The sequence below is a fragment of the Mustela erminea genome, chromosome 21, assembly GCF_009829155.1.
Source record: "Mustela erminea isolate mMusErm1 chromosome 21, mMusErm1.Pri, whole genome shotgun sequence".
NCBI classification, from domain to species: Eukaryota; Metazoa; Chordata; class Mammalia; order Carnivora; family Mustelidae; genus Mustela; species Mustela erminea.
In genome coordinates this window covers 21,743,653-21,752,590 of record NC_045634.1, presented here as the reverse complement: position 1 = coordinate 21,752,590, position 8,938 = coordinate 21,743,653, and the positions used below count along the sequence as shown (strand labels likewise).

The following is an 8,938-nucleotide window of genomic DNA, read 5'->3' as shown; positions in this document are numbered from 1 at the left end:
CATGTTTAGAACCAATATGTGCACTTAGTAAGTTTGTAGGATACGAGGTCAATATCCAGAAGTCAGTTACATCTCTACATACTAGCAATAAACAGTTGGAGATTGAAACTTTTTTTTTTTTTAAAGAATTATTTATTTATTTATTTGACACACAGAGATCACAAGCAGGCAGAGAGGCGGTCAGAGAGAGAAGAGGAAGCAGGCTCCCTGCTGAGCAGAGAGCCCAATGCGGGGCTCGATCCCAGGACCCTGGGATCATGACCTGAGCTGAAGGCAGAGGCTTTAACCCACTGAGCCACCCAGGCGCCCCTGAAACATTTTCAAAATACCTTTCACAATAGTAGCAAAAATACAAAATACTTTTGGTCATCTTTGAGAAGATGTGTAAGATCAGTTCATTGAAAATGTCAAAATATTGCTGCGAGAAAGTAAACATGCAAATTAATGGAGATATATATAATATTCATGGGTCAGAAGACTCAATACTCTTGTCTATTAGGATAGTAACAGATGTATAGTAATAGTCCAGAATTGCTCCTGTTTCAAAATAGCAATGAAATTTTAACAGCTCAGGATAATCAAATAAGCTGCCTTTCCCAGCTTCTCTCTCCCTCGCTGCCAGCCTCTGTCCTTCTCCCCTCCGCCTCTCTTCCCATCCACTTCTCTCTCTTCCTTCCCCATGGACATGTCCTAGTAGGTCGAAGTCATGCCTGAGAGCTCCAGGCTACCAGGATTAATGTCCCAAGAGAAACTGGCAGAAGTTTCATGGCTGCTTCTACCCACGTGGAAGATCAAATAGCATCACTTTTGCTACCTTGTAAAGCCCTGGCCAGGTTCAAGAGGAGGGAACCTATCTATGCCAGTTCTTTTTTTTTTTTTTTTTTCTTTAAGATTTTATTTATTTATTTGACAGAGCACAAGTAGGGGGAGCAGGAGGGAGGCGGGGAGAAGCAGGCTCCCTGCTGAGCAGGGAGCCCAATGTGGGGCTCTATCTTAGGACCCTGGGACCATGACCAGAGCTTAAGGCAGATGCTTAATGACTGAGCCACCCAGATGCCACTCTGCACCTGTTCTTGATGGCAGTGTTGAGGGATTTGTGAATAAGTTTTAGAACCATCACGAAACCCTTCCTCTCAAGGCTGTGTGTGCACATAGCCTTTTTCATTGTCTTTCCTTCCCACCATCCTGCTGCCTGGATTGTGGCTTTTACCATCTTGGTCCCTGAGGCAAGGCAGGACCTGCCGAGCAACAAGATGGCGGGCCTCTGGCTCACTGCCCACCCTCACACCAGCCCTTTACTACCTTCTTGGACTCCTACTTCTATCCAGTTCAAGAAAATGCTATTTTGAGTTTTCCATCACTCACAGCCCACCCTAACCTGTGCTGATTAGCAAGATCAGCGGACTAGAGAGCGAAAACTTTAAAAAAACTTAAAAAAAAAAAAAAAAAAACCAAGAGGAATCATATGAGAATACAGGAAAAACTACATTCCCCTAGCCTACCACCCTTGAAAATGGGAGTTGTTTTTATGGCTCTGTAGGGGGAAATCTCACATTCTATTTCCTACAAGTAGTCAAGGGGTCAGCCTTGAAGAACCAGGTACATTTGCTGGATTTGAGTGGTACTGGGTGTGGTGGCTGTGTGGGGACGGTGTGTGTACCTCAAGGGAGGTGAAGCTGGGGGCCCGGTATGCCTGCTCCTCTGGCTTATCCCATCAGATTCCTTGATGAAAACTCTCATAAATTCTTAAATCAGAATACTTCCGTCGAAGACAAAAATCATCTCTTAACCCAAAGCAAGTGTTTAACATCCATAGATGAGATTTGGGGCAGATTCCAAGGGCTACTTAATGGTAAGGAATTATTTCAGCGAGGGAATTAGATGATGCCCATCTATATACAATACATCTATGAGTAACCACAGGGTCACCGACTCCCACCAAGACTACATTTTCCTACATAAAATATTCCTGCAGTCAGTTTTTTGGAGAACAACTTTCAAAGCACCTGTGAAATGATTTCGTGAATTGTCTATCCTTTGACCATTCATCAACTGGGGGTTTCCTGTGCTTTTATCCTTTTGTGTGAGCTTTTTTCTTAAAACAAGGATCCTAGCAGAATTAATTCTGATGCATTTTAATGCCATTCTTCATTGTTAGTCATTCTCAGAAAATTATAAATATTTCATGTTGGGTATCGCCAAATGTTACACATCATGGTTCTCCATGAATAATCTTTTGCTGATAATTGCTAGTGAGGCTTATGGTCTCTTGACTTGCTAGAGTTCATGGAGATGTATTGACTTAGAGCTAATTAAATTGTTGCCTGCTGCTTTTGAAGCTCTGCTACAGAAACATGCCTGTCATTAGCACAGCCTTTGTGCGGGAAGCTTGAGTTGGATTGAAGACAGCAGTTTTCCCTAAGTGCTTGCTGAGGATGGGGAGAGGAAATGAGATGACTTAACAGAGATTAAGGTTCTATGTCCAAAACTTAACCGTGGGCACCGTTTTGGTGTTTCTTGTTTGTGTGTGTATAATTTTGGTTTTCTGAGACTTTGGAACTGTACGTTTAAACTTGCTACATTTTCCTTCCCAAATTTATCTGTGAGTAAGAATTCTACTTGGTGGTCATCCTGATTTCTTTTAATGTATGACTTTTAGGAAAAGTTTAAAAACCAGTATATTTTGCTGCAGGGTTGTGAATATATGAATCATTTGGGATCATTTTAACCCAAGACAAAATATATAGGTTTTTCAATTTAGGGTATGACTGAAGAAGATTTAGGAGTAGAACTAACCATCCTTGGAGGTCACATTAAACCTATAATGTCCCTGGGCACCTGGGCAGCACAGTTGGTTAAACGTCCAACTCTTGGTTTCTTGGTGTCGAGTCAGGTCATGATCGCAAGGTTGTTAGATTAAGCCCCATGGCAGGCTCCACACTCTGCATGAAGGCTGCTTCAGACTCTCCCTCTCCTTCTGCTCCTCCTCCCCACCCCCTAAAATACATAAATACATTTTTATTTTTTTTTTAACTAGCCTATGATGTCCCTTCACATCAAGTTTTTCAAATTAGAACTGATGGAGAAAGCAAGCTGTGGCCTGGAGTACAACTGCCTTGGGCCACCACCCAGCTGTGTGGCCTGTTTGTCAGGGATGTGTCATTTAAAGCCCTCTGCCTCAGTTTCCTCCTCCAGGAAATGGTGATAGTAATTGTACTATCCCGTCGTGTCGTCGTGAAGATTAAGGGACCCCCTATTCACAGCCTTTAAGATTATCAGTCAATGTTGGTTTTGTTTATTTTGACTTTCATCCTCATAATTATAGTACTAAAACTCTCGTATATGCTGAGCTCTGGGCTTAACAGCGTTTTCCTGTCTGCCGTTTCGTTTGACTTCAACCAGATGTAATTAAGTTTCATATTATTTTTACGATTCTGGCTTAGAAATGAGGAAACTGAGATTCAAAAGGTTAAGAGGTTTTTTTTTTTTTGAGAGTCCAACAAAGTTTGAGTGTTAAAACTCACACCGAACTCAGCTGACTCCAATCTTCCCCAATCATTTACATTACTGTGCTTTCCCATAGTATCACTGAATTTAGAACTGGAGGAAATGCCAGAAAGCATTTATTCCGAGTCTTTAATTATAGAGATGGGGAAAATGAGGCCCCCCAAGAGTAAAGATTTGCCCAAGATCACATGGTTTGGAGAAGACCCAGATTTCTTCCTTATCATCTAAAAGCATTTGGCCACAACTGGTATCAGATAATAGGAATTCCAGGAAAGCCCCAAGGACATGGTGATAACGATTCCACGTGAAGAATAAAATTTCCTTTCAGTATCTTGAGAATTTTAATAGCATGACTTTCTGCAAGCCAACTGTCACAGGATTGCTATAAAAGGCAAATAACATCGTTCCCATCAGTGAGGTATCATCCAACCCAGAGGATCCCTTTCACTTCCGCTTTGTAGTGCTTCAGCTTTGTCTTCTAGTAATTTCTCCCCTTTCCATGGGAATCAAGGGATCCCAGGGGAGCTGCCCTGCTTCACGGTGATTATGCTCATTGTTTAGTGCTTTCATGGGCTGTGACATGGGGCTCCAACACCGTGAAGTCAGTCCTCATGTGCAGCTTCTGGAAGCAAAGAGGAATGAGGGCGTATTGTAGCACCCGTTGTAACCTCAGGGGGATACGTGCACGCACTTCAGTGGTGGCAGCTTTCTGACACACTTCACAACAGAGGGGGGGTCTCACATTTTGTGTAAAGTCATCTCTCCCAGTCTGGCCCTATGTTCTGGGAGACAGAGGAAGTGATTTAAAGATAGGAAATACATCTATTATCGTGCCTGAAGGGGTGATTGAATTGCTCACCGGAATGGAAAAATTTCTGGAAAGGGCTTTCCCTCCCAAGTCCTCTGATGCAGGGCTGCGACTGCAGAAGACGGCTCCTGCCCTCAAACACAACCCAACTTCCCCACCTCAGAGCCTTTACATACGCGCTCTCTTTCCACCTGTAACCCTCCTCCCGTGCCCGGCTTCCTTCCTTGCTTCTCATGCTCATCAAAATGTTTTCCTCGACCACCGTATCTAAAATAGGTCACCCAGCCCTGTTCTTCTTCATATCCTATTTGATCCTTTGATAGCGTGGGTGACAATTTTATATGGCTTGATTATTGCTGCAATAAATCTTCTCTCCCTCCTGCTAGACTTTAAAATCCACAAATCTCGGTGACATTCAACTTGTCATTTCAGTGCCTAGAAGATGCTGTTAGTAAACGCGTGCCGAATGAATACGTTTGGTTTGGCCAGTTGGCTGGATAAGTGAGATCATCACTAAGGTTAGTTAAGTGGACGTAGGACATTTAGGGAAAATGAATTGAAGATGCTATTCGGGTGTGATAGTAATGTAACAAGTGATGGTTTTAGAACCAGAAAATCTGCTTATTCAGGTTTGTCCAAATAGGTATAATTCCAGTGTCAGAAGTAGCCTAACCTTTGAAATCAAAGGAGAAGTGGCGTAAAGCTACTCCATGGGTGTGATTTCTCGGAATCCTGCCAATTCTCTCGGGGTTTGGGGAGAGGGGCCTGGTTTGGGGTCGCTCTGGATCGCCTTCCATTTTTGCTGAATTGTTTAACTCGTGGGGATCTGGACTGCACGTATCCTCCTTGCCTTGAGCCCCAGGGGACACACACACACACACACACACACACACACACACACACACACAGAGCTCTGCTCTCCTCCAGGGGCCACACACACACACACTCTCTCTCTCTCTCACACACACACACACACACACACACGGCTCTGCTCTCCTCCAACGTCACAGCCCTGCTGGATCCTTTCGTAAGCAGTTCAACTCTTTCCTGTCCATAACAGCTTAAGCATTTTACCCACAAATTCTAAGCTACTTTGCAAAGTATTTTTCTCAGGCAAAAACAGTTCCATCCCTAAGAGAAATGTGTTGCCTCGCCTTGCAGCGTTAGTTAAAGGTCATTTGGTGATGAGTAACAGAATCCAAATGAAACTAAGATAAGCAGATTAAGGAATGTGTTGTAAGAAGAATTTGGTTTCTACTGGAACTCCAGGAAGAATTCAAGAACCAGGACTCGGGAAGGTGTCTCCTAGTAAAAACAAGTAGTTTCTGAGGATTGTAGGCAATTCCCAGAGAGGGGGAAATCCACATGAGTTATCCAGACAACCCCAGAAATGTCCGTGCTGTGACCTGCTGAGTGTCCAAGATCTGGACCCATGTCACATGGGGCACTGATTAGAGAACACTTCACGGGACCCGTAGCACTTTTACACATAACCATCTGCAGAATTTTAAAAACACGATCATTGTTTCACTTGGGAACAAAAATGAAAAAAAAAAATCCTTTACCACTCAAGTGAAATATGGATGAGAGAAGAAATAATCCAGATTGAAACTAATGATGCCAGAAATTATATTGACCTTTGAAGTACCATCTTGAAAGCTGAATGTTTATTCTGCGCTGCCATTCTTAGCATTCTTTGTGCGTCCACTGCCTGCCCCTGTGAGATACGTAGTACATGTTTCACTCCTACAAAACGTGAGCTACGGTGGAGGGGTGCTGACAACAGTCAGCTCTGGCTTTGGTCCTCCATCTTGTTCTCCCCTCGGGCCCATAGGTGGCGCCACTTTGGATAACTAGTGGAGATCTTCTGGTGCCCAGGCGGCTCTTTTTCTTTTTTCCTTTTCCTTTCCTTTCTTCCTTCCTGTCTTTCTCTAACATTTTTAATAGGCTTTACTTCACTTTATTTTTCTTGTTTGAACAATGTGGTGGTCACCACTGGAGCCTGGGTCCTCCACACGGAGACCACGATGTGGTCTTTACAAGACGGCCAGTGAATTCCTGATAGGGAGACTTGGTGAATACTCTCTTTTCCCAGATATTAGGGGTGAGAGAACTGTAGGTCTCGAAAATGGCATTAAAAGTGGCCTTGGCGAAGTTGCCCACAGTGACAGGGCAGCTGAGGTGTAGCAGTCATGGGCCATCACCAGGAACTTCCTGGGTAAAGGCTGAGATGCTGTCAGTGCCCTTGGGGGCAGGGATGAGGTGCGCCAGCACAGGGCCACGGCAGCCGGTCACCTTGCATGGGACAGTGTGGCGCTTGCCAGTCGTTTTCCCAGTAGCCTCACCGCAAAGGAATGACGGAGAACTCAGCTAGTGTGATGGCCCCACGGAAGGCAGTGGCTACCTCTTAGAGCACTCAACACCCAAACCAACCTGTCCATTGGAATCTCTGTCGGTAACAAGCGCCTTGATCCTGGCTCACCAGCTCGCCTGGTCTGCTTTTGCACAGACAGGATCTTCAAAACCTCATCTTTGAGGGAGGCCCCCCAGGAAAAGTTCAATGATTCAGATTCCTTGGTGGACAGAGAGAGACAAGAGATAGATCTGCTCCAGGGACTTGATCAAGTCCTTGACCGGGTGGCCCAGCTTGGTGAAGGGGACCCCCTCTTTGCCCTCAGTCTTGCCTCCAGGAGCTCCATGGCCTCAGCCAGCCCCCACTGGGGTGGGGACCCCAGATGGGGATGCTACTGCCCCTGCCTCCACCAGAAGCCCGGCACCATGGCCTCCCATTTCAGGGCCCCGCGACAGCACCTGCATGCCCCATGTGATGTTTCTTCAGGGAGGACTCCAGGTGTGCCCCTTTTAGGTAACTACCATGTGACCCCACCACGTTGCCCCTCCCTGCATAAAAGCTGGGGGCGGAGGTCGGCGCTGGGTGGAGACTAGCTTGGAGAGTGACCGTCTTCTGTCTGGATCCACGGGCTGGGGGCTCTGCCTGTTGGTAAGTTATCCTGAATAACCGTGTGATCAGTACTGAGTGACCTGCTTCCTTCTCTGGTCTCAAAGTGCCTTCTGGGTCTGGAGAATATGCTGCTCTCCCTCCCCCACCTAATAACCATTGGCTTAGTCAACAGGGTACCCAGCCCGGAGCAGACAAGGGTAAAGGGTCCAACCTGGGGGAAAGCCCAAGGTCTGCAAGGGGCCAGCGCAGGTTGTCCCTGCCCGAGGAAAGCCTCTTGTCCAGACCTGGGCAGTGGGAGGGGGTGGGGCACAACCTGTTGTCCCTGTAGTTGGTGGAGTTTCTGAGCCGCTCTGAGCTGATGGTCTGACAATGGCAGTGCGGTGTTTCGATCCTGGGGGAGATGCCGTTATGTGAAATGGGTCTGAGATGATATAAAATGGTCTCAGTCACTGCTCAACCTGACATGCAAAAAGGACTGTATACCGTAGGCATGGGTGAGAATCTGTCAGCACTTAGCTCATTTGGTTGATTGGATAAGTGCCCGCAGTAAGATAACCGGGCAAAGGGAAAGGGGTTGTTCCCTTTCCTAGGCTTGTGGTCTCTGGAAGAACTGTAGGGGATTCCTGGTGAACTGGGAATGAAACATGAGCTCTGTGCCCAGCATTTTAGAGGCCCACACACAGACTTATTTTCTTCTGGTATGAAAGGTAGTATCTTACAGTGCTGGGCACGTGGTCTGGGATTTGAGTATCTATTCTTGCCCCCAGGGTTAATCAGCCTATCACTACAGCAGCCCTGGTGGTGGTTGATGTAAGTAAGACTGAAGGAATTGCCACAGGTGGAAACAGATGGGTTGAAAATTGGAAAAACAGCGTTTTGCTGATGACAAAATGGTGGAAAGGGGGCCCATCAAGGTCTCCCGTAAACAACTGTGGTGAGATCTAATATTATCCTGGACTCCCCCACCCCCCACCCCCGGAGAAAATCTAAACAACTGATTCAGTGCTGCTAAGCCTTGAAAGCATTGCCTAAGGGAGAGTGGTTTTCTCCCTTGGTGGAAGGCTCGAACAAGACGGGTGGGTCACAAAGTGCCCCCCGCCTGGGGAATTTAGGGGCTGGCTACCCCCAACGACATGGGGGGGATTAGGCCAGCGTTACCCTCTAGTATGAGCGATAGGGGGCAACCAGAGGGCCCCCCGAAGTGGAATTAGCCATTTATTGGTCTCCCACTAACAGCCTGTCCTAGATCCTCTAGACAGTGGAGCTGAAGGTACTCTCTGCATGGAAATCTCTCAAAATTTAGGGGAGAAACAAAAGCTGTTGATGGTCATGATAGACGAATTGTCCAGATCAGACAAACTAGTCGTCGCCTACAGGTTGCAGTCTTCTTCCCCACTGTTTTCTAGCGCACATTTCCCTCAATCCTGTGCACATTTGGGGTGTAGATGTTATACAGGATCAGGATCTAACTTCACCCACAGGTGAATTCAGGTGAATTGTGTAATTTGTGACGATTTACCCTCCCTATCTCAAGCGGTCTCGTCATTCTAGGCCTACTTACAGCCATGAGCATGGGCGATAAATACCTACAGAATCCAAAGACTACGTCAATCCCTGAGCTCCTGGGGAAGAACAGGGTGCTGCTGGCAGTGGTCACTGAC

The 8,938-nt window shown here is 46.3% G+C and overlaps 1 pseudogene; it reads right to left on the bottom strand.

Moving 5' to 3' along the window:
• Window positions 1–6,275: 6,275 nt before the first annotated feature.
• On the bottom strand, window positions 6,276–7,132 carry LOC116582047 (annotated as a pseudogene).
• Window positions 7,133–8,938: the final 1,806 nt, after the last annotated feature.